Here is a 20,798-nt window from a genome sequence, read left to right as displayed (position 1 = left end):
AATCGAACAAAGGAGCACAGCTTTAGCTAACTGTTAGCACAGCCTTCCTTCCTGTCGGCCCGGCTGGGCCTCACGCACCTCGTATTTTCACTCATTCAGTCCTCACAGTGAGTGAGTGAGGGAGGAGCTTCTCTCTGGGTTTCCGCAGAAGGAAGCTAAGGCCACGGCCAAGTGACTTGCTCATCACACAGCGGCTAAGTGGGGACCTAGGACAGCACCCCAGCCGCACAGCTCCGCAGCAGGAGTGCCATGGCTGCTTTTCATTGGCCAGGCCGAGGCTTAGTCATTACTAGCTGTAGCTAAATGTCACGGCAGAACTTGAAGAAACCCTCTCCGAAGCCACATGCCATTGGGGAGGCACAGAGACACCCCCAGGCCCGGACGGTGATGTGTCATTAGTATAGTCTCCTGGGGAAACATCCCCAGCTTCTGAGTCCAGATGCCACCTGGACGCCCAGAAGGGCCCAGTGTGACTCAGGTCTGGGCGGTGCAGGGGAGTGTCCAGGGAGGGCCAGCAGGCCACTCTCTGTCGGCTGCTCCTGCCGTCCTCGGTGGGATTTCTTCTTCTTCTGAAAACCACTGTTGCGCATTTCAGGCCTCTCCACGGGCAGGATCTGCCCCCCCCCCACATTTTCCAGGCTAATCTCATCACTGATGTTAATCACGGGGACTACACAGCTTCTCTGGCTGACTGATGATCCCGGGCACGTAGCCCAGCCAAGCTGACGGTCACAGGCCGCCAGAATCAGGGAACAACAGCTCTTCAGCTTGACACGCGTCCTGAAACCAGAGAAACGTGTGTTTAGGAAAAACCGTCTGCCGTGTCGGCTTTCTTCCAGGCACAGGCTTAGGCACTGGTTTTTCAATGAGTATACTGTCACTTAGAAAAAAACACACAACATTTTATTTATTTATTTGTAGAGAGAGGGGAAGGGAGGGAGAGAGAGAGGGAGAGAAACATCCACGCACAAGAGATTCATTGACTGGTTGCCTCTCACGTGCCCCCAGCTGGAGACCTGGCTCACAACCCAGGCACGTGCCCTGACTGGGGATCGAACCGGTGACCATTCGGTTCACAGTCTGGCACTCTATCCACTGTGCCACACCAGCCAGGGCATACAGGTACTTTTTAAAGTTTTTAAATTAAGCCCTGGCTGGGTGGCTCAGTTGCTTGGAGCATCAGCCTGTACACCAAAAGGTTATGTGTTCGATTCCTGGTCAGGGCACATACCTGGGTTATGGGTTCTGTCCCTGGTCAAGGCACGTGTGAGAGACAACTGACTGATGTTTCTTTCTCACGTCAGGGTCTCTCTCTCTCTCTCTAATTGTCTCTCTCTCTCTTCCTCTCCCTTCATTACTCTCTGAAGTGGGTGAATATATCCTCGGGTGAGGATTAAAACCATGTGTTTGAATTAATATATTCCGTAACTACAAAAAACACGCAGTAGGATGGATTTTCACAAACTGGACACCCCTATAACCAGCGCCAGAAAGGCCCCTTGAGCCCCCGCCCCTCGCTCCCTCCCACCAGGCGGTCTCCGATTGGCACTGCCTGCTGTGGGACTCCCGAGTCTGGCTTTTCTCCCTCACCATCACGTTAGGGAGCTTCGGCCGCGTGGCTGTGTGTGGTTGTGGTTTGCTCGTTGCAGTGGCGTGTGGGAGTATATACACCACAATTGCTGTCTCCGCCCTCCTGCTGGGAGACTCCTGGGCTGTTTCTGGCCTAGGGTAATGAAGAAGGAAGCTGCTGTGAACAATCAGGTACAGGATCTGGGGGGAGCATCCTAGCGAGCTGTTGAAAGCACCTGGGGGAGCAGTGGCTGGGTCGTGGGGGTGCATTGTCGGTGGACAGTTGCCAAAAGGATTTCCACAGCGGCTGTGCCCACGAGGCGCCCCCCAGGGTGTTCCCGTCCTTGGGCCCCTTCCCCAGTGGCTAGTGGCGAACGTCCTTCCGCTCGCACCCCGACAGGGCTATGGTAGGCCGGTATAGTTTTATTCCTCATTCTCCTAACGGGGAATGCGTCTGTTTATTGGCCGTGTCCAGGCCCTCTTTTGTGAAGTCAGCTGTCCATTTTCCAATTCTCCTTATTGTACGGTTTTGGAGGAGTTCTCTGTGTATTGTAGATGCCGGCACTTGTTTTCCATCCTACGGTTACCTTTATTTTCTCTCCTAACAAACAAAAGCTTTAAATTTTAATGCATCCTAAATATCAATCATTTCCCTTATGGTTAGCATCTTTTTAAAGATTTTATTTATTTATTATTTTTTAAAGAGAGGGGAAGGGAAGGAGAAAGAGAGGGAGAGAAACATCAATGTGTGGTTGCCTCTCACACCCCCCCCCCACTGGGGACCCAGCCTGCAACCCAGGCGTGTGTCCTAACCAGGAATCGAACCAGTGACCCCTTGGTTCATAGGCCAATGCTCAATGCACTGAGCCACACCAGCCAGGGCTGGTTAGCATTTTTTACATCCTCTTTAAGACGTTTTACATAACCCGAAACAATGAAGATAGCCCTTTATGTTTTCTTCTAGAAGCTTTATTGTTTTACCTTTTCCCTTTTTTGATTCTTAGTCCACTGGGAATTGGGTTTTGTGTGCAGTGTGCGGAATGGGATTGAAATTCATTTATGTTCATGTGGAAATCCCATGGACCCCACACCATTATAAAGACGTGTTATTGTCACGGTCGTGAGTCTGTGAACTCTCACATTTTCCTCTTATTTCAACAGTCGTGAGCCTCTATTTACTTAAAACTGAAGGACCGCGAGCGTGCAGGGTTGACGGGCAGGGGCTGGGCCGCTGCTCATGGAGAAAGGCCGTGTGCTGAGCCCGTCTATGCGACCATACACTCGCCTTCCTTTTAAAAGCTCGCCCTGGCCCTGGCCGGGCGGTTCAGTTGATTGGAGCATTGTACCCGCACCAAAAGATTGCGGGTTCGATCCCTGGTCAGGGCGCATACCTAGGTTGCAAGTTCAATCCCCCGTCAGGACACGAACAGGAGGTAACTGATGGGTATCTCTCTCTCCCTTCCTCTCTCTCCCTTCCTCTCTCTCTAAAGTCAATAAATCTATCCTGGACATGAGGACTGTTTTTAAAAGGCTCCCCCGGCCTGCCTGTTGCTGTTGTCACCCCCATTCTGCAGAGGAGGGACTGCGGCTCAGAAGCTTGGGGACTTGCCCAGAGGGACTAAAACCCAGACAGGTCCCGCTCCAAGGTTGTTCTGAACGAGAATGGTGATAATGCTGATGAGCCTGTGCTTTTGGGGGTGACCATACAGTTTCCAGAGCGCTGTGCACCCACATAGGGGCTTGTGACTCCGCCCACTACTCCTGCCTGGCCCCAGCTAGAGCACAGGAGCTCTGAGCCCGAAGGAGGGGTGTACCCCGACATACTGGCGGACACTAAGACACTCCTGAGGCTTCCTGGAGGAGGCACTGGCAGGGCTTGGAGGGAGGAATCCCCCTGGAACTTGCCCAGGCCCGAAGGCGCCATGGAAGTGGCAGCAGTTCGCCTCTTTGACTTCCTCCTCTCGCTTAGAAAAACCCCACAGCGGGCCAGGAAAACCCAGTCTTGGGTCACGGGGAAATAATTGGTACTTAATCCAACAGTCTCATCCGTTTGGAGAGAGCGGAGCGGCAGGGGAATCTGCCGGAGCTGGAGCCAGATGCCTGGGTAATTTGGTTAGGGCACGAGCTGTGTGGGCAGACTGCCTGCCAGGTGTCCTGCGGGGGCCGAGGGCGGAGGCCACAGGCTGCCGAACCACAGCCCGCATGGCTGATGGGGTCATCCTGTCCACCTCCCTGGTGTCCAGCGCTTCACCCAGAGCCTGGGAGGCGAGTACGAGTGTTCTTCCTCGTTTGCAGATGAGGAAACTGAGGCCCGAGTGCCCCACAGTCTCTGGACCAGGAACAGCTGAGTGATGCTAAAAGCCCAGGCATGGCCGAAAGGGGAGGGTCGTTAGGTGTGGGGTGGGGAGTTGCCATGGCTTCCTGCCCCTTCCTCCTCCTCCCCTGGGGCCTAGAAGGACTGAGGGCCCTGGCATTTGGGCCCCTGCCCCCCAGGGCAGGCTCAAGTCAGGGAGCCAGCCTCTCAATACTGTCTGAGAGTAGGAGATGCTTGTCACCCCCACCCACAGTGCGTGCTGATGCAAGGGACCATTTAAAGCCCTCTCTCATTGGTCCTCCTTTTCTGCAGAACCCTGTTAAGTTGATTAGCAGACTGTTTCTATCTCGGGATTGTTGTTTTACTTCAAATACCAGGTCAAAGCAGCGTGGCCTGAGGGAGTTGGAAAGTCAGATAAGGCTGTGGGAGGTGGGAGGGACTGGTCCAGGAATTTCCTCCTGTGAAACGTTGGTCTCTGAGGTCCTGGCTCAGTCCGGCCGGGGTCTGGGCCCCACCGCACCACCCGGGGTTAAGGAGAGGGGCTGGGCCCTTGGCTCCCGCACAGAGCCCTGGGCTCTTGGCTCGAGGCCCAAAGCCCCGCCCAGGGCCCCAGCCGGCTGCAGCCAGTGCTTTACTCCTCCTGTGCCGAGTGGAGACAGTCCTCCTGCCTGTCTCGGGAGGCCGTGTGGAAGGCAACCCACCCTGGTCGTCAGGCTCCCTCCTCCTGTGTGTTCCTGGTTTCGCCTCCTGGAGACTCATTTATTTGGTGCCCAGAAGTCCTTGGAGCCAAGCCAGCCCCCTTGGGTGCTCAGTGGCAGAGAGCCATAAATAAATGGCAGGACCCGGAGCTCTGGCTGATGGGAGAGAACCCAAAGAATCATAGCTTAGAATGATGATGGACCTACTCTCCAGGCGCCAGGCTATGGCCACCGGTCATCAGCCGGCCAAGGGCCTGCACCCTCGGGCCAGGCACTCAGGGTGCCCAGGAGAGGCCTGGCTGGCTCTGTGTCCAGTCTTTGACGGAGGCAGTCGGCACATGGGGATACCACCCAGCAAGACAAGACATGCTGGGGACACAGTCGTCATTCCAGAGAGAGAGGAGGAGCTGCTGAGAGAGAAGGCGGCTGGAGGGTGCGTGAGCAGGAACAGGGGGCCCAGCCTGCTCACTCGTCTCCGAGCTCCTCCACGGGCAGGGGTGGAGGGGCAGGTTCTGAGATAACTGTGCAGACACCCAGGCAGCCCCCATGTGCTATTGCTCAGCTTCTGTCTGACCAGGTGACCCCATTGGAGCTTAAAAGCAGCACCATGTGCCCGGACTGGTGTGGCTCAGTTGGCTGGGCGCCTTCTTTCCTGCAAGGTGAGGGGTTGCCAGTTCGGTCCCTGGTTGGGGCACCTGCCTGGGTTGCGGGTTCTGTTCTCGGTCCAGGCATAAGATCCCCAGTTCGGGCACATACGGGAGGCAATCAGTCGATGCTTTTCTCTCATGTCAGTGTTTCTCTCCCTTCTTCTCTCCCGCTTTCCCTAAAAAGCAATGAAAAAATGTCCTTGGGGCGGATAAAAAAAAAAAAAAAGCTGCTCTATGCGGTACATACTGTAAGGAAGCAGAAAGGAAGGAAGGAAAGAAAGAAAGTAACCAACCTACTGTGAGCCAGGAGCTTTCTGCACGCTGGAACCGCTATGCAGCAACTATAATGCTTCTTTCTGCTTCTCAGAGGGACAGGGAATCTCCCGAGGCCTCCCCGCCACAGGCCGGGCCGGCAGCGCTGGGGGACCCGGGCCAAGCCCGCCGCTCGCAGCAGCCCTCAGCCAAGCCGAGACGTCAGGGCAGGATTGGCAGGCCTCCCTCCTCCTATGGTCCTTCTGCAGGGCTGGGCAGATTGCCTTAATTCCATCTTCAAGAGGAAAAAACTGAGGCCCAGAGAGGGCAAGGGACTTGGCCAAGACCACACAGGATTGGGGGCAGGAGTTGGACCCAGGTTCTGAGGTTGAAGACAGAGAGGCTGTAGGTGCGGGCCTGAGGACTGGGTGGTGATTCACGGGCACCCCTACCTGGTGTGGGGGTGGTAAGGGCCAGCCACTGGCCCCCATGTCTGGGATGGGGGGTGCGGTGGACAAGCGGCTCTGGGAGAGGAGGGGGCAGGGGGAGCAGCACAGGGACCCTGCCTGGGGCCAGCGGTGGGGCCGGGGGAGCTGGCTGTGACCGGGAATGAGCTTGGCGTGTACAGGGACCACAAGAGCTCACGGCAAATGTCTGGCTTCTGCAGTTTGCTGAAAACATACCTAGGTTTAGATTATTTCATTCTGCTCAATATATGTGGTAACTTCTATATTTGTAGGTTCATGACTTGCACCATTTCTGGAAAATTCTCATCCATTATCACTTCATTGGCCACCTCTCCCTGCCCCCATCCCCGCACTGCCTTCGGGGCCCCAGGTCAGACCCTGCCAGACCTTCTGACTCTGCCCTGTGCGCCCAGGCCTCTTGCAACCTCCCTGGGCCGCATGTGGGCTGTTTGTCCTCTCTCCCGTCCAGCTCCTTCTTCGTGCTGTCTCATCTGCTTTTTAAGACCCTCTCCGCTGAGAATTTAATTTTAAAAATTATATTTTTAATGTCTACAAGTTCTGTTCGTTTTCACTTTAAATCGGCCTGGCCATCTGTGATGGTCTCTTGTTCCCTGCTCACTATTTTTATTTCATCCTTTATTGTTTCTAAACCTTTGAAACGGGTTATTATTCTGTATTCCGTACTTGTCCACAGGAGCGCACCCCGACCTGCAGAGGGTTTTTATAAGGGTTTATTCGAGACAAAACTGACAGTTGCCGGGGAGCAAGACCGCAGGTGCTTCTGGAGGACAGTGGGCAGCTTCTTTTCCCCGTTTGGAATTGAGGAGGGAAAGGAAGGAAGATTACTTGGAGGTGGGAGAAAGTAAGGTGGGGACTGGACTGAAGGATATTTAAGATTACCCGCTCTCCTTTCTTTTTAAAGATTTTATTTATTTATTTTTAGAGAGAAGGGAAGGGAGGGAGAAAGAGAAGGAAACATCAATTTGTTGCCTCTCACACACCCCCAGCTGGGGACCTGACCTGCAACCCAGGCACGTGCCCCGACGGGGAATCAAACCGGCGACCTTTTGGTGCTCAATCCACTGAGCCACACCAGCGAGGGCTACCTGCTTTCCTGAGGGTGTTGAGGCTAATTTCCAAGGTGTGTTAACCTGGACCCACAGAAACCATGCACAGGACTTGCTTAAGGCAAAGATAAACCGTTTACTGGGGAAGTTATAGGCCGGAGGCGGGACGCCAGCCCCGTTAGCGATGTATGTTGCATTATACACCCTTTTTTTGTCCACGTCACTAACCTGGGACTTTGGTGAACGCCCTTGGGGATCTCAGCTTCATGTGGGGTTACCAGGCATAGTTTCCACTGCACGCGGGCCCAAGGCTTCGTCTTCCCGGGAGGGAGACGACATCCATGTCTGCCTTCAGAGTCACCCCTTCCTTCTGTGTTCCCTTCTCTCAGCTCTGCGCTGCCGGGCTGCCTTCTGTCCAGTCCCTTCACGGTTGTGCCGGAAGTTCTCAGTGTCCCCCCTACTCCCACACTCAAGCTCACTCTCCACCGTACCCTACCCTGCCTGTGCCTAACCCTAAACCCTAAACCCAGAACCCTAGCCCTGGTTCAGGCCTTGGCTTGTGCCCCAGTTGGAGGTGTGCCCCGGGACAGACCACGCCACCCTGACTGACGGCCCTGGGCCCTCACTAAACTGCAGGCCTCTGGTGGGCCCAGTCCCCAGCGGGCGGCGCAGCCTGCCCAGGGGATGCCCGGGGAGGAGGTGCAGGAGCGCCTCCGCCAGTGAGGACGTCCCATGGCCGCCCATCTGCCCTAGGCAGCCTCTGAGTGTCTGGTCACACTGAGGGAGCCCGGCAGCCACTGTGGTCACGTGGCCTGCTCAGCCCAGGGACACAGTGTTTCCACTTGGGGCTCATGGGCTCCCGTGGGTGGCAACCCAGGCGGCCTCAGGGCCAAGCTGCAGCTCTCAGCTCCCATCTGTCAGGGGAACCCAGGCCCTGCAGCTCCTGAGCCAGTAGTCACAGGCCTCGGCCTTGGCTCAGAGCTGAGACTGGCCTAAGGCCCCTGTGCAATTATGGGGGTTTGGGGGTGCAGGGGCAGTCCTGGGGCCTCCTCCCAAGGCCTCCTCTCCTCACTCTGGTCCTGGTCCCTGTCTTCCCTCCTGACCCTTTCCCATGTCTGTCTCTCTCCCGGCATCTCTGGTCCCTGATCTGTGTCTCGTGCATCCTCTTTCTCCTCCCCCACCCTCCGCATCTCTGCCTCCTCACCCTCCCCACCATCCCAGCTTCCCTCTCTCTCTCTGCAGACCCTGCTAGCCAGCAGCTGCTCCATCCAGCCTCCAGGGAAGCTCCCAGCCCCCACCCCTCCCCCCACCCCCCTGCCAGCCTAGAGGGACACAGATGGGAGTGTCATGCTTTGGGTTCAGCTGAGACCTACCAGCAGGAGTGTCCCCCAAAGCAAATTTCCTAAGAAACTGGGGTCAAACAAGGCCAAACAGTGGAGAGAACAGAGGCTCCAGAGGGGGTGGCCAAGCGGGGTCCCCTGCTGGGCTGGCAGTCCCCAGAGATGAGCCTGGTTCCAAAGGTTGGCCCTCCCCCCACTCAATCTAACCAGGGGCTTCCTGTCCCAGAATGTGGGGGAGGTCTCAGACAGGGGACCCCAGATGCTTCCTGTGATCCCCTGGGGACTTCAGCAGGGGAGGTGAGAGGAGGCAAGTCAGGCAGGCAGGGGTGGCGCCCCCTGGAGGCACTGACTTAACTGAGGGGTAAAGGGTCTGTACCCTGGGGCATCAGCAGAAAAGCCCAAGACAGAGGGCACCCCAGCCCCCAGCCCAGTCTGAGCGTCCTCCTGCCCTAGACCCCCCATTTTTTCAATCCCCTACCATGCCAGACAGCTGCTGCTGGACCTGCAGGGGCTCCCAGCGGGGAGGACACTCTGATCTAATCACAGTGGGCTGCCCAGGAGGCGTGAACAGGAAGTCAGTGTCAAGGCCTCACAGGTCACCCCCCCCCCCGACCCCCCCCAGCCTCTGCCACACCCTGTCAATTGTCCCCAGGAAGGCCAGTCAGAGCCCAGGTCAGGCCTTTGCAAACTGAAGCTGAGGAGAATCCAGTGTCCCCAGCCCAGTGTCCCCAGCGGTGGAAAATGTCACAGGTGGAACTTGGAAGCCTCCCACAGCGCCATCTCTGGTCATGTGGGAGAAGCTGGACTTCAGGGACAGGTCGTGACCCCCTGATTGGAAGGTGTTTGAGTCCCACATTTGGGGTGTTTATGCCTCCCCCAGATTTGGTTTTGAAGGGGTTCAGAACACGCCTCCCCAAAGATGCTGCTGTGGCGTGCTGGTTCCTTTGGGCTGCAGGCCCGTGAGAAGCAGCAGGTGTAGGAAGGGCTCTCTGTCCTCGCGTTTCCGCTAAAAAGCGGGTCGTGGGCTTTCCCAGGAGAAAGGTGCCCTCCCTGCACCAGGAAAAGCCCGTTCTTGTCCCCGGGGGGAACCGAGGGTGGGGGTGGGGGTTTGATGACAAAATGGATCTGTGCGAACAACCCACAAAAAGAACCCTGTTTTCTGTCAGCTTCTCCCACGAACTTTATAGTCACTTCGTCTGTGACTTACTGGCCCCCAGCTAAGCCCCTTTGTCCCGTCACTTCCTCATAATGTTTCTTTCTTTGTTTAAAAAGCTGCATAAGCGCCCCGACCGGTGTGGCTCAGTTGGTTGGGCCTCGTGACCCACAGGGAGAGAAGTGCTTGGCTGGGTTCCTGGTCGGGGTGCATGTGGGGTTGCTGGTCAGGTCCCATGTGAGAGGCAACGGATGCTTCCCTCCCTCTCTCATAAAATAAATAAAATCTTTTTTAAAAAAGGCTACATAAGCTTTAGGGGCCTTATGGCTTCTTGGGGTCTTCGTTTTCCATCTGAAGAGTCACACACACACACGGAAAAATATTGTAAAAGCCGTGTGTGCGTCTGACCTGTTCCCCTGCGTTGCGTCAGTTCAATGCTCAGGCCAGCCTGGGAGCCTAAGAGGGGGCAGGAAGTTTCCCTCCCCTGCAGGTGGTCTCTTCCATGAGGCTTCCACCAGCCAGTGAGTCCCCTGTGCGTTTAAGGGAGTGTGAGCTGGGTTTCTGATGCTGGCAACCAAAGGTTCCTGCTTATAGCAGCTCCCCCTTATCTACGGGGGGGGGGGGGGAAATGTTCCGAGACCCCCAGGGGATTCCTGAAACCGTGGGTGGGACTGAACCTTAATATACTCTGTTTTTCCCCTTACATACATACCTGTGGTCAAGCTTAATTTATACATTAGGCCCAGGAAGAGATTAACAACAATAACTAATAACAAAGCGCACTTGTAACGATAGGATACACTGTGTCCTAAAGGCACATGAGTGTGGCCTCTCTCTGACAGCCATCTGGTAACTAAGTGGCCGACAGGCAAGCGGCACATACGGCACATACGGCCTGGACATGCTGGACAAGGGAGGTCTCATGGCCCCGGGCAGTGGGCAGGCTTAAGATTTCCTCACGCTACTCAGCACTTGTGCAATTTAAAACTTATGAATTGTTTCTTTCTGGAACTTCCCAGTTCACGTTTTCAACCACCATTGGCCGCGGGTAACTGAGGCTGCAGAAAGTGAAACCACGAGGAGGGGGGACCACTGTGAGTCAGTGCTCCCCGAGTCCTGTGTGGCAGGGACTCCTTGAGACCGTGTGGGCATTCCTGCCGTCTAGGGGCCCGCTGTGGGTTCTTGGCTTCACCCAAGAAAGAATTTAAATGCATTTAAAGTGACAGTGAATGTATTCGTGAAGCAGTTACACTGAGCCAACTCCACAGGCAGAGCAGCCCCTTCTAAGGGAACTGGCTTCCTTTACTGAGGTCCATTTAATGAGAGGGTGCAATAGGGTATTCAACGAGGGGATTCCAGGATTTCCCAGGAAAGGGGTGGAGATTTCTTGGAGGAGCTCGGTGGGCCATTCTGTGTCCTTACCGTGGCTTTCTGTTTCCAGTCCCATCAGCCCGGGGCACATCCTGCCGAACACGCACACCCTGAGCATAGACCGAGGCTCGGGGTCACAGGTGGGTGAGATTAGCCACCATGTTGGGTTGAGCTGGTCTCTGCCGGTTTTCAGCCATAAATCCCAGTACTTCCTGTGGACAGTTCCTGTACCTTTTTTTTTTTTTAAGAGGGAGGGGGAGGGAGGGAGAAGGAGAGAGAGAAACATCGACTGGTTACCTTTTGCACGACTTGGCCTGCATCCCAGGCATGTGCCCTGGTGGGGAATTGAACCAGCAACCTTTTAATTCACAGGATGGTGCTCAATCCACTGAGCCACACCAGCTGGGGCCCTGAAGCTTTATATATTTATTGATTTTAGAGAAAGAGAGAGAGATAGAGAGAGGGAGATCAACGTGAGAGGGAAGCATCAATCAGCTGCCTCCCATCCATACCCTGACTAGGGATTGAACCCTTAACTGATGTATGTGCCTTGACCAGGGATGGAACCTGCAGCCTTTTGGTGTGTGGGACATGGCTTCAAACATTGAGCCACCCGGAGGCCAGGGCAGCTCCTGTAGCTTTTATCAATTGCACCTGTTTGCCACATAGCCTATCACATAGTCAGCATCCTCCAGAACCCCTCCAGGGCCCTCCTGCCCGGCCAGCCCTGGAATGTCGTCAGGCCCCGGGGCTCTGTCCCGGCTCTCTCCTCTTCTCTCCCTCTCACTGCACCCAGAGCAATCACGGTGCCAGAACCCAGCTGCCCCAGCCCACCGGCTCTGCTGACCTCCAGGTTCACAGGCGCCTCCCACACAGCTCCCGCTGGACACCCCTCAGAGGCCTCATCAAAGCTGAACCGGCTGTCTCCCCGAGCAGCTGCCTCCCATTCCCTCGGCGGGCACGCCCCTGACACCCTGCCCTGTCAGACAGATGCCTTTCGTGCCTCGGGACTTAGCTCTGGAGCAGAGACCCATCATCCCTTCCTCTGTCCCTGCTCAGATTGCAGCTTCGCTAACCAACACCCACAGCTCAGCCGGGACCTGTCCCAGCTGGAGGGCCCGGTAGGGAACAGAGGCTGGGGTGGTCCCATCACCCCTCCACTCCAGTCTCCTCATTTGTAGTCTGGGGACATAACCTGCCTCTCACCTGCTTCCCAGGCCTCACCCGAAGGCCAGAGTACTGGGCCCTCCTCACACCTGTGGGAAGCATGGCTAGATTCCTCTTCCTCAGACACAGAAAACGGGGCTGAAACCAAACCACCTCCTCGGGCAAAGGCACTTCGGGCAGACACGTTTAGAGAAGGCTCAGTCTCTCTTTCATTCATCAAACACTTGCCTGAGTGTGTAGCGTCTCTCTAGATACTCAGGCTCTGAGACTGAGTCGAGCCTGGGCCTGCCCTCCAGAAGCCCTCAGTCAGTGGGGCCAAGACAGGAGAGAAGGCAGACTGGGGTCGCAGCGGGGTGGGCAGAGGCAAGGCTGGGCTGGCAGCCAGAGCCCCTGGGTCTCAAGAACTGGGAGGCTGACCCACCGCTGTCCCCAAATCGGGAGGCAGAGCTGGAACACAAACCCAAGCTGCAGCCTCCTGGCGCAGAGTGACTCTTGGCAGGGGGCTTCCCAGAACTGCTGCTAACTGCCCCTCACCTGCCAGGGCCGGGAGGGCTTCTGGCAGAGGATGCTCAGCAGCTGCAGGCTGCAGGGGGCAGCCTGTGGCTCCTGGGCTGCCAACCTGCTCAGCCCGTGACTTCCCAGGATGGGGTCGCCAACTGCAGCACAGTGGTGACTGCCTGTGTACGTGAGCATAGGAGGCACCGCACAGGTGCAATACAAAGGGAGAAAACCTGTGCACCTGTCTGAGGCGCTTCCTGGGCATGGAGCCTGCAGGACCGGCCGTGGCTGCGGGCGAGGCAGTGGTGCGGGTGCGTGCATGCATCAGCCCAGGACTTCCCTGTGTGTGGCTGTGCACTTGATAATGCTGTCCACGCAGGCTACCCTCCACCCGTAAAAAGAGGGTTTGCTTTCTTCCACCGTAAATTAACGTTAGCTTCCTGTAACGTTTTTACTTGATAAATAATTCTTTGCACTTCTCGACTCTTTGGTAATAACACTTGGCTTCAAACACAGGTACAGCTGTACAACAATAGTTCTTAATATCGTTCTTTCACAAGCATTTTCCTATATTCAATTTTTCTTTTTACTCTTAAAGGTTTTCTGTTAAAAACTAAGACACAGACACACACATTGGCCCAGGCTGATGCAGGGTCAGGCTCGTGGGTGTCACTGTCACTGTCCCGTCCACAGCTTGTCCCTGGAAGGTCTTCAGGGCCACAACCCGCACGGGGTCTCCTAGGATGACAGCGCCTTCTTCTGGGCCCCCGAAGGGCCCGCCTGAGGCTCTTCTGGGCTCGGCTTCACTCTGGGGGTGGTGTGCCCCGTGCGTCTCTCCTCCACCCCAGACGTGCTCGCGTGCAGCCGACGCACCTCGAGCAATCCTCTCCACTGATGCAAACCGTTCGGGGTGCGGTCGATGCCATCGACCTCTGAGGAGCTTGTTGAGGTCTGCAAAAAGCTTCTACACTTCCCCGTGGATTTTCTGGAGGGTTCTTCTTTTTCTCCTGCAGTTTTCTTTTCCTCTTCAGCTCTGCGTTCCCGTTCCAACAACTCTTCCTGAGTCACCTCCCGGGAAACTGCCTCCAGGAGCCCCTCCCTGTCACCCCCTCTCCATCAGGCTGTAGTCGCTGTCCCTGTTCGCCACGGCCTTGTGGATTTTTGTGACCTTTGTGCTGCCGAGAAGTCAGTGTCGCCGGCCAGCTGGCAAGTGTCTGCTCCATCATCATTTTACAGGACCACCGTCCCACCTGCGGTCCGACACACGGTTAATCGACCAGAAGGGAGTTATTCTCACTACTTGGTCCATGGCTTGTATGGAAGAATATTAAGGAAAGGAAGTGACAGGCCCCCCGGCCAAGAAGCCCAGCCTTAGGCACAGTCTCAGCCCTCCCAGGAATGTGACCTTAAGCCAGTCAGCCTGGGTTTCTGGCCAACAGGGGGGGGGCATCTGCCTGAGACCCCCGCACCCCTCCCCCGAGGGCAGGTGCCCTGGCCGGAAGCCGGCCTTCCTTTTCTTTTTGCCAAAGACTCTCTTGTCCTCCCCTGGTCCCCCGGTTTCTGTCTGTGAAAGCCCCCACTCTGTCACCTTCTCGGAGCCCCTTTCTCTTTACTAGGCGGGACTCCGCCTGACTCCTCCTTCCATAAAGCCGCGTAGATGTTGATATTTACTCGGTTGAAGTTTTGTTCTTTGACAAGAACCACCTCCACTTCCTTCCAAAATGCAGCTGAAATCACACAAAGGGGAGGTTGCTAAAGGCAGAACCCCTCAAGGACAGAAACGGTAGGAAAGGAGGTGAGGAGGGACGCGGAAGCTGGAAGGCAGAGGGGACTGATGTCTCAGGTGCCCTGGGAGCAGGGAGGTGGCCCGAGTCCGCGGGGGCAGAGCCTCGCCTGGTTTCCCAGTGTCTTCATGGGATCTTCCCTCTGTTTCTCTGTCCTAATCTCTTCCTTTCTTTTTGTTTTAAAAACAATTTTAAAAAGATTTTATTCACTTATTTTTAGAGAGAGTGGAAGTGAAGAAAGAAATGGAGAGAGACATCGATATGCAAGAGATACATCAACTGGTTCCCTCTCACACGCCCCCAACTAGAGACCCGGCCCTATAACCTAGGCACGTGCCGTGACTGGGAATCAAACCTGCGACCTTTCAATTCACAGGCCGGCTGGCGCTCAGTCCACTGAGTCACACCAGCCAGGGCTTAATCTCTTCCTTTGAGGACACCAGTCATATTGTGTCAGGGCCCGTCCATGTGACTTCATCTTCCTTATTTTGCTTTTTAAAGGCCTAGTCTCCACGTACAGTCACATTCTGAGGTACCAGGGATTCAGGCTCCATCACATAAATTTGGGGGACACAATTGAGCCCCTAACAGACAGTAAAGTAAACAAACTCCCCAAAGTTCCTGACACCCAGAAAATTTTACACCCTCTTAAATAATACGTGGAGAAAAAGGAAATCAAAATCCAAACTGTGGAAGATCTAGATACAGCACCATGTATTAAAGGACAGGCATTGTCCACCCTCACAAACAAGAGAGGACAAATGAGAGTAAACCAAGGCACAGAGGCGTGACAGAGGTGATGGAACGCGCCCGAGATCACATAGCTCGTGCATAGCAGGGGTCCGGCTCGAACCCAGTCTGCTTCAGAGGCACGGAAGTTTTCATTGCAGCAAGGACTGTAATAGCCACCCCCTCCTTGCAACACACACACACACACACACACACACACACAAGAATGAGCCCTGGCTGGTGTGGCTCAGTGGACGGAGCGCTGGCCTATGAACTGAAAGGTCGTCAGTTCGATTCCCAGTCAGGGCACATGCCTGGGTTGTGGGCCAGGTCCCCGGTTGGAGGCCTTATGAGTGGCAACTGATATCTCTCACACATTGATGTTTCTCTCCCTCTCTTTCTCTCTCCCTTCCCCTCTCTCCGAAAGTAAATAAATAAAATCTTAATTAAAAAGAAAACAAGAATGAAAGAAAGTATTAAAAAGGTGTCCAGCAACAGAGCACCATTCGCATAACGACAAGTGGTGGCTGGGCCGGGAGGCACTGTGCAGCCCAGCACACAGAGCTCAGGAAGCCAGCTTGCCCAGGTCCACAGAGCTGAGGTCATGGACTGGCTTCTCTCCTCTGCATCTAGAACGGTATCAGCGATGTCCCGTCATTGGGACCATCGAGAAAATCGCCCTCCAAATCCTTTGCTGTAGGGCTTCACTCTCTCAGTGAAGCTGGTTGAGAGACGTGGCTGTGGGTTCTGCCGTGGAAAACCTCCAAGGTGCATTGTTAAGGGGAAAGCAGGTGCAGAACGGCACATCCAAAATGCTTTGTGTGTGTGTGTTTGCATTTTAAGGTTCGATATGCTTGTATAGGCAAAGGGTATCTCTGGAAGAACACAGAGAATTGGCTAATAGTAGCAGCTGCCCCAGGAGAGGGAAATCTGGTCTCCCGGACTGGGGTGTGGGGTGGGGGCGTGACTCCCTGCTCCCGTACAGATGCAAGCACCACCCACCCCAGTAAATCACAAGGTACCTGTATTTTGTGTTTTTAATAGTATCTTTTAATGAACAGATTTTTAATTTTTTAGGGCAGCTCTGAGTTTACAGAAAATTGAGCAGATGGTAGATGTTCTTATGAAGTGGAGGAAGTTCCCCTCTGAGTTCATTTTCTGCATGGGTGCTAGAATTTCGTCAAATGCTTTCTCTGCATCTATTCATAAGATCATGTGATTTTTCTTCTTTAGCCTGATGATGTGATGGCTTCTATTAATTAATATTTGAATGTTGGCCAAACGTTGCGTACCATCTGGTTGCGGTGTGTAATTTTTTTATGCACTGTTGGATTCAGTGTACCAATATTTCCCAGAAGATTTTTGCATCTATGTGCATTAGAGACATTGTCCCGTAGTTTCCCTTTCTTGGAATGACTTTATCTGGTTCGGGCACTGGGGTAATGCTGACCTCATAGGATGTTAGCGAGTGTTTTCTGTTTTCCAGAAGAGACTACAGAGGATTGGTGTCATTTCTTCCTCAAATGTTTGGTAAAATTCACCGGTAAAACCATCTGGGCCTCGTGCTTTCTGCTTTGGAAGGTTGTGCAGAAGAACATTCTATAATTTTATAATAGAATCTCCATGGTTTTTGGCGGAGGGGTGCTGTGACCTATAGGGTTAGTCGGAAGCCTTACTCAGTGGAGTTTCTTAGCCAGTTTTTTTCTTCTCCTATGTAGACCAAAAGGCCAGAAGGGGTGGAGATGGCTAATTTCCATTTCCCCAAGTTGGGCTGCAACCTGGGGAGCTTCCCAAGTGAAATTGGAAACAGGGCCCCAGGCCTGGAGGGGAAGGAGAGACTGGAGAAAGAGGCAGACCTCTCCAGATGGGCAGGCGGCAGTGTGAGACAAGTCGGTCCCCGCACTCGCCCACTGGAGACTTAAAAGTTGATCCAGAAGACCTCACTGTACTCAGTCCTGTGCGCCTTCTTATCTCAATAGCGCCTTATCTCAAGGCTGTGTCCTTGGGCAGCTGGTCACTCAGGGAAGGCAAGCAGAGCACACATTCCAAGGCCGGGGAGTGGTGAAGGGGCCCCCAACTGCCCAGGTCCAGCTCAGGGGGGTCAACCAGTAGTCACACCCTCTCAATCACCTCCTCCCATCCTTTGCCCCTCATGGCTGACTCGTTCACTTTCGTATGCCCCTCCTTGCTCAGTGCCCCTGTGTGCCCTGCGTGCCTGGTGAGACAGGTCTTACTAGCTCGAAGGTGAATTGCTTGGCAGCTGTCAGGCTGCAGGGAGGCAGATGCCACCGGAACAGCACAGACACATGTAAGAGAAGACACAGACTGAGACAGTGATTCCCAGAATAAGTAACAATTCCTCCCACTAAGAGCCCCTGTCAGCTGAACTCGGTTAGTTAAGTTCCCTGGGGGGTTGGATCCCTCAGGGCGTTCAATTGTGTCCTCATGATTTACCAAAGAGGACACCTCAGCAGACTCATCAGGTGTGAGCACACAGTGGTCCTTTCGGACAACGGCACAGGTCCCCTTGTGAGGCAGAGGCCATGTCCAAGGCCACCCCGTTGTGGGGGACAGCTTCTTTCATCGGAGACATTCCAGTGTTCGGGAAGGGCAGGCTGTTGGCTCTCACCCGAGGCTTGCTGGGTGAATTGAGTCAGGGCTTCTACGTGTTATGACGTCCCCTGGGCCAAAGGAGGGAACAAAAACAGTGGCCAAAGGACTGTGCCCGTGAAAATAGAACACGCCCACCTGGCCTCAAGGAGACTGGGGTTGGCAGTCACCGGGGGCAGAGTCTCCCCCGCGCCCAGGGAAACCCAGCTGCAGTGGCGCAGCCACCCCGGTGGAAGCCACAGCCAAAGATTTCTGCCACACAACCACTGGGTCCCATTCAGAGTCACCCGATAAATACCTGGGTGGAGCCACCTGTCCCTGTCCTTTAGTATGACAGAATGATGATAGCATTCTAGTGACAGCCATCCGTATTTCTGGTACAGTTGTGTCTGTTCCGTTTAGAGTGATGTTTCCGTGCGAAGCACAGGGCTGCCCGGGTGTGCAACCGTCCATAAGCCGGGGTGAGCCACGGGAGCCCACCCCAGGTCTGGGTGTAGCCACCTGCGGTGGTATTTCTAGGACCTTCCGGTCAGCAGCGTGGTGGGCTGCGGGTGTAGTTTGATCAGCAGGAAAGAAGGCCGATGCCCTGTGTCCTCGATTGTGCGAGTCAGAGGCCAGGCTTCTGCAGTACAGATGAGTTAAGAGTGCTGGTCCTGGTGTGTTTTTCCTGAATGTACTGCCTTAGGTCCCGCTAAGCCCCTGCTTGGGGTGGCGACACCCACGTACAGGCCAGCCCACGGTGGAGGCCAGAAGACAGAGGTGGAGCACTCCAGATAGGCGGGTGGCAAGTTCAATGAGCAAGAGAACTTTCACACGAGGCTTCCTGGGTGTCCGCACTCACTTGCCAGAATCTTGAAAGTTTACTAAGAGGCCTTAACAGGGTGCACCATTCAGATGTTGCAACAGCACCTTACTTCCTCCAGGCTGCATCCCGGCGGTTTCTAGTGAGGGGTGGGGTGGGGCAAGCAGAAGGCACATTCCAAACACAGGGCAGGGGCGGGGCGAAGGGCTGGCCTCTGATTGTCCATTTTCAGTCAACGACTAGTAGTCTTCCTGCCAATCACCTTCTCCAACAGCTGGGTGAGATGAGGCTCTGGTGATGCCCTTGACCTTAGGACTGGCCTTTGGCGATGAAGAAGTTCGGGACATCCCTCCACACCCCCCCCCCAAATATGCCACTTGCACATTTTGGTTATTTTGAGTTAAAGGCACTTATGAAATAGCAGGTCCAGACAGGCACACTCTGACCCTCCTTTCTCTTTCTGAGAACGGGAGGTAAAGCTCCCACATGAAAGGCGCCTTCCCTGCACAGGGAGAAACATGCTCGTCCCCGGAGAGGGACAGGAAGGCCGAGGCCTCTGAACTAACAGACCTTGTTAGAGTAACTCTTACCTGCCTTTAGTCTGCCCTCTGTTGTAGTCACTTTTCCACAACCGCTACTTTTTCTTCAACTTGGGATGTGTGCACTCGGGCCTCGTCCCTTCTTCGGGTCTTCATTTTTCTTGCGAGGGCTTCCCCGTGCATGTAGATGACACTTGGAAGTTTTTCTGCTGTTAATCTGCTTGCTGTCAGTCCCGGCTGGAAACCGCAAGAGGGCAGAGGAAAGCTTTTACTCCCCCTGTGTCACAGAGGACAGGAGAAGGAACAGCAGGCTTGGGACGCACTTCAGACGGTGGGGTTGGCCCTGGTCTGCCCAAAGCACTGGTGGAAGTTCTAACTCTCAAGCTAGTCTACACCAGGCCTCCAAAAACTGTCAGCTACGGTTTCAGGGTCCCCACCACTCTGGCTCCTCTAGCGGGCGCACGTTCGTGCTCCTGGGCGGCTGTGACATCTGGGTCTGCCTCTCTCTCTGGTGTCTGGGCCTCAGGTCTGCCCTGTGACCTCCACTCTCAGTTCCCCAAGAAGAGCTGTGGCTTTTGGCTTACGACACTTTTTCTAGGGCAAGCGTGGGAATGATGACTTCCACATTCTTTACGTGCAGCCTGAAAACTGGAAGTTCCTGCTTTTTAAGAGAAACCACTCCCCACCACTCTGACCATGAATGCCTGGCGACCCTCCGGACATATATTTGGCCCCTGCTGCCCCTCAGCGGCCTGTCCAGGTGTCCGTCACTGTAAGGCAGTGACCTCCAACTGTGCATCTCCAGCCTGTGGAAAGCAGGACCCACAAAATGGCGTTGGGTCTGGTCTAGATAGGGTCAAGTATACAAAACAAGATAGTGTCACTCATGTCACCTCCGATGGCTGCCGGTCAGCCACGACATTTTAGTTCAAGAAGGAAACTACCCAAGTCACACCAGATGCCCTGCCAGGGTGGCCCACCCAAGATATTAGCACACAGAGGTGTCTGCAGAGGGAGCGCACCTACTGACTCCCGACAGCACCGGGGGCACTCGGCCCTGAGCCATGAAATTGCCCAGCTCAATCAGATGCCAAGATTGGGTATAATTGAGGTGGACTTCAGAGCCACCACGAGACGCTGCTCCACGCTACTCTGGGCCACGCACCACAGGAGGCTCTGCCCGATGGAGCTCCAGAACTAACTTCCACGCCGCCGGAGGCACCGCTCCAGTGGGGCCCAGACACCCGCTTGTGGACCTGTCTCCCGCACCTGGGACGAGATTCCGAGACTCAGTTCATCAGCCCCCTGCTCACCGTTGTGTGGTGACCGTGTGTGACATTCTCAGGAGAAGTGTTAATGTGATCTTGACGTGCCACCTCGTGCGAACCTGCACTTAATGAAAGCTGAGCTTGAGCAACAGCTCTTGCAGCTCCCGCCTCGTTCCTTGCTGCTGCCGGCACAGACCCGGAACCAACTTCCCCGGAGCCGGAGGTGCACCCTGACGCAGGGGAAAGACTATAAGGCGACCCCCCGGGAGAGGTGCTGCCCACGGGGTTGGGCTGAGGGTGCTCACGGCACAGCCAGACGCTGTCCGTGGTGCTCCCACTCCAATGCCCGTCTGCCTCTGGTCGCTCCCAGCTGGCCCACCACCACCCAGGCGGTTGTCCTAGAGCGGCCCTCAGCCCCTTCTCTGGTCGTCTCAGGGGGCTCCTCGCCCTCCCAGCCATCTCCTGCTCCTCCCACGGCTCCAGGACAGCTTCCTCTAACACACCCGTTTATGTCCCTCCCTGC

The 20,798-nt window shown here is 55.1% G+C and overlaps 1 long non-coding RNA gene across 3 annotated transcripts; it reads right to left on the bottom strand.

Annotated features, from left to right (window-relative positions):
- Window positions 1-315: 315 nt before the first annotated feature.
- LOC123478584 (uncharacterized) lies at window positions 316-20,741 on the bottom strand. 3 transcript variants are annotated; one of them, XR_006653836.2, is made up of 4 exons: window positions 19,059-19,521; window positions 10,930-11,109; window positions 1,591-1,723; window positions 316-780 (listed from the first exon to the last, which is right to left on the bottom strand). It is a non-coding gene; the product is annotated as an uncharacterized lncRNA (long non-coding RNA). The 3 variants fall into 3 exon arrangements; XR_006653835.2 differs by lacking the exons at window positions 316-780; window positions 1,591-1,723 and adding exons at window positions 1,763-5,404; window positions 20,321-20,741 and having other exon boundaries at window positions 19,059-19,244; XR_006653834.2 differs by lacking the exons at window positions 316-780; window positions 1,591-1,723 and adding an exon at window positions 1,763-5,404.
- Between the last annotated feature and the right edge of the window lie 57 nt (window positions 20,742-20,798).

Source organism: Desmodus rotundus, chromosome 3, assembly GCF_022682495.2.
Source record: "Desmodus rotundus isolate HL8 chromosome 3, HLdesRot8A.1, whole genome shotgun sequence".
NCBI classification, from domain to species: domain Eukaryota; kingdom Metazoa; phylum Chordata; class Mammalia; order Chiroptera; family Phyllostomidae; genus Desmodus; species Desmodus rotundus.
The sequence above is the reverse complement of the archived record's forward strand: the minus strand, read 5'-3'. Positions and strand labels throughout refer to the sequence as shown.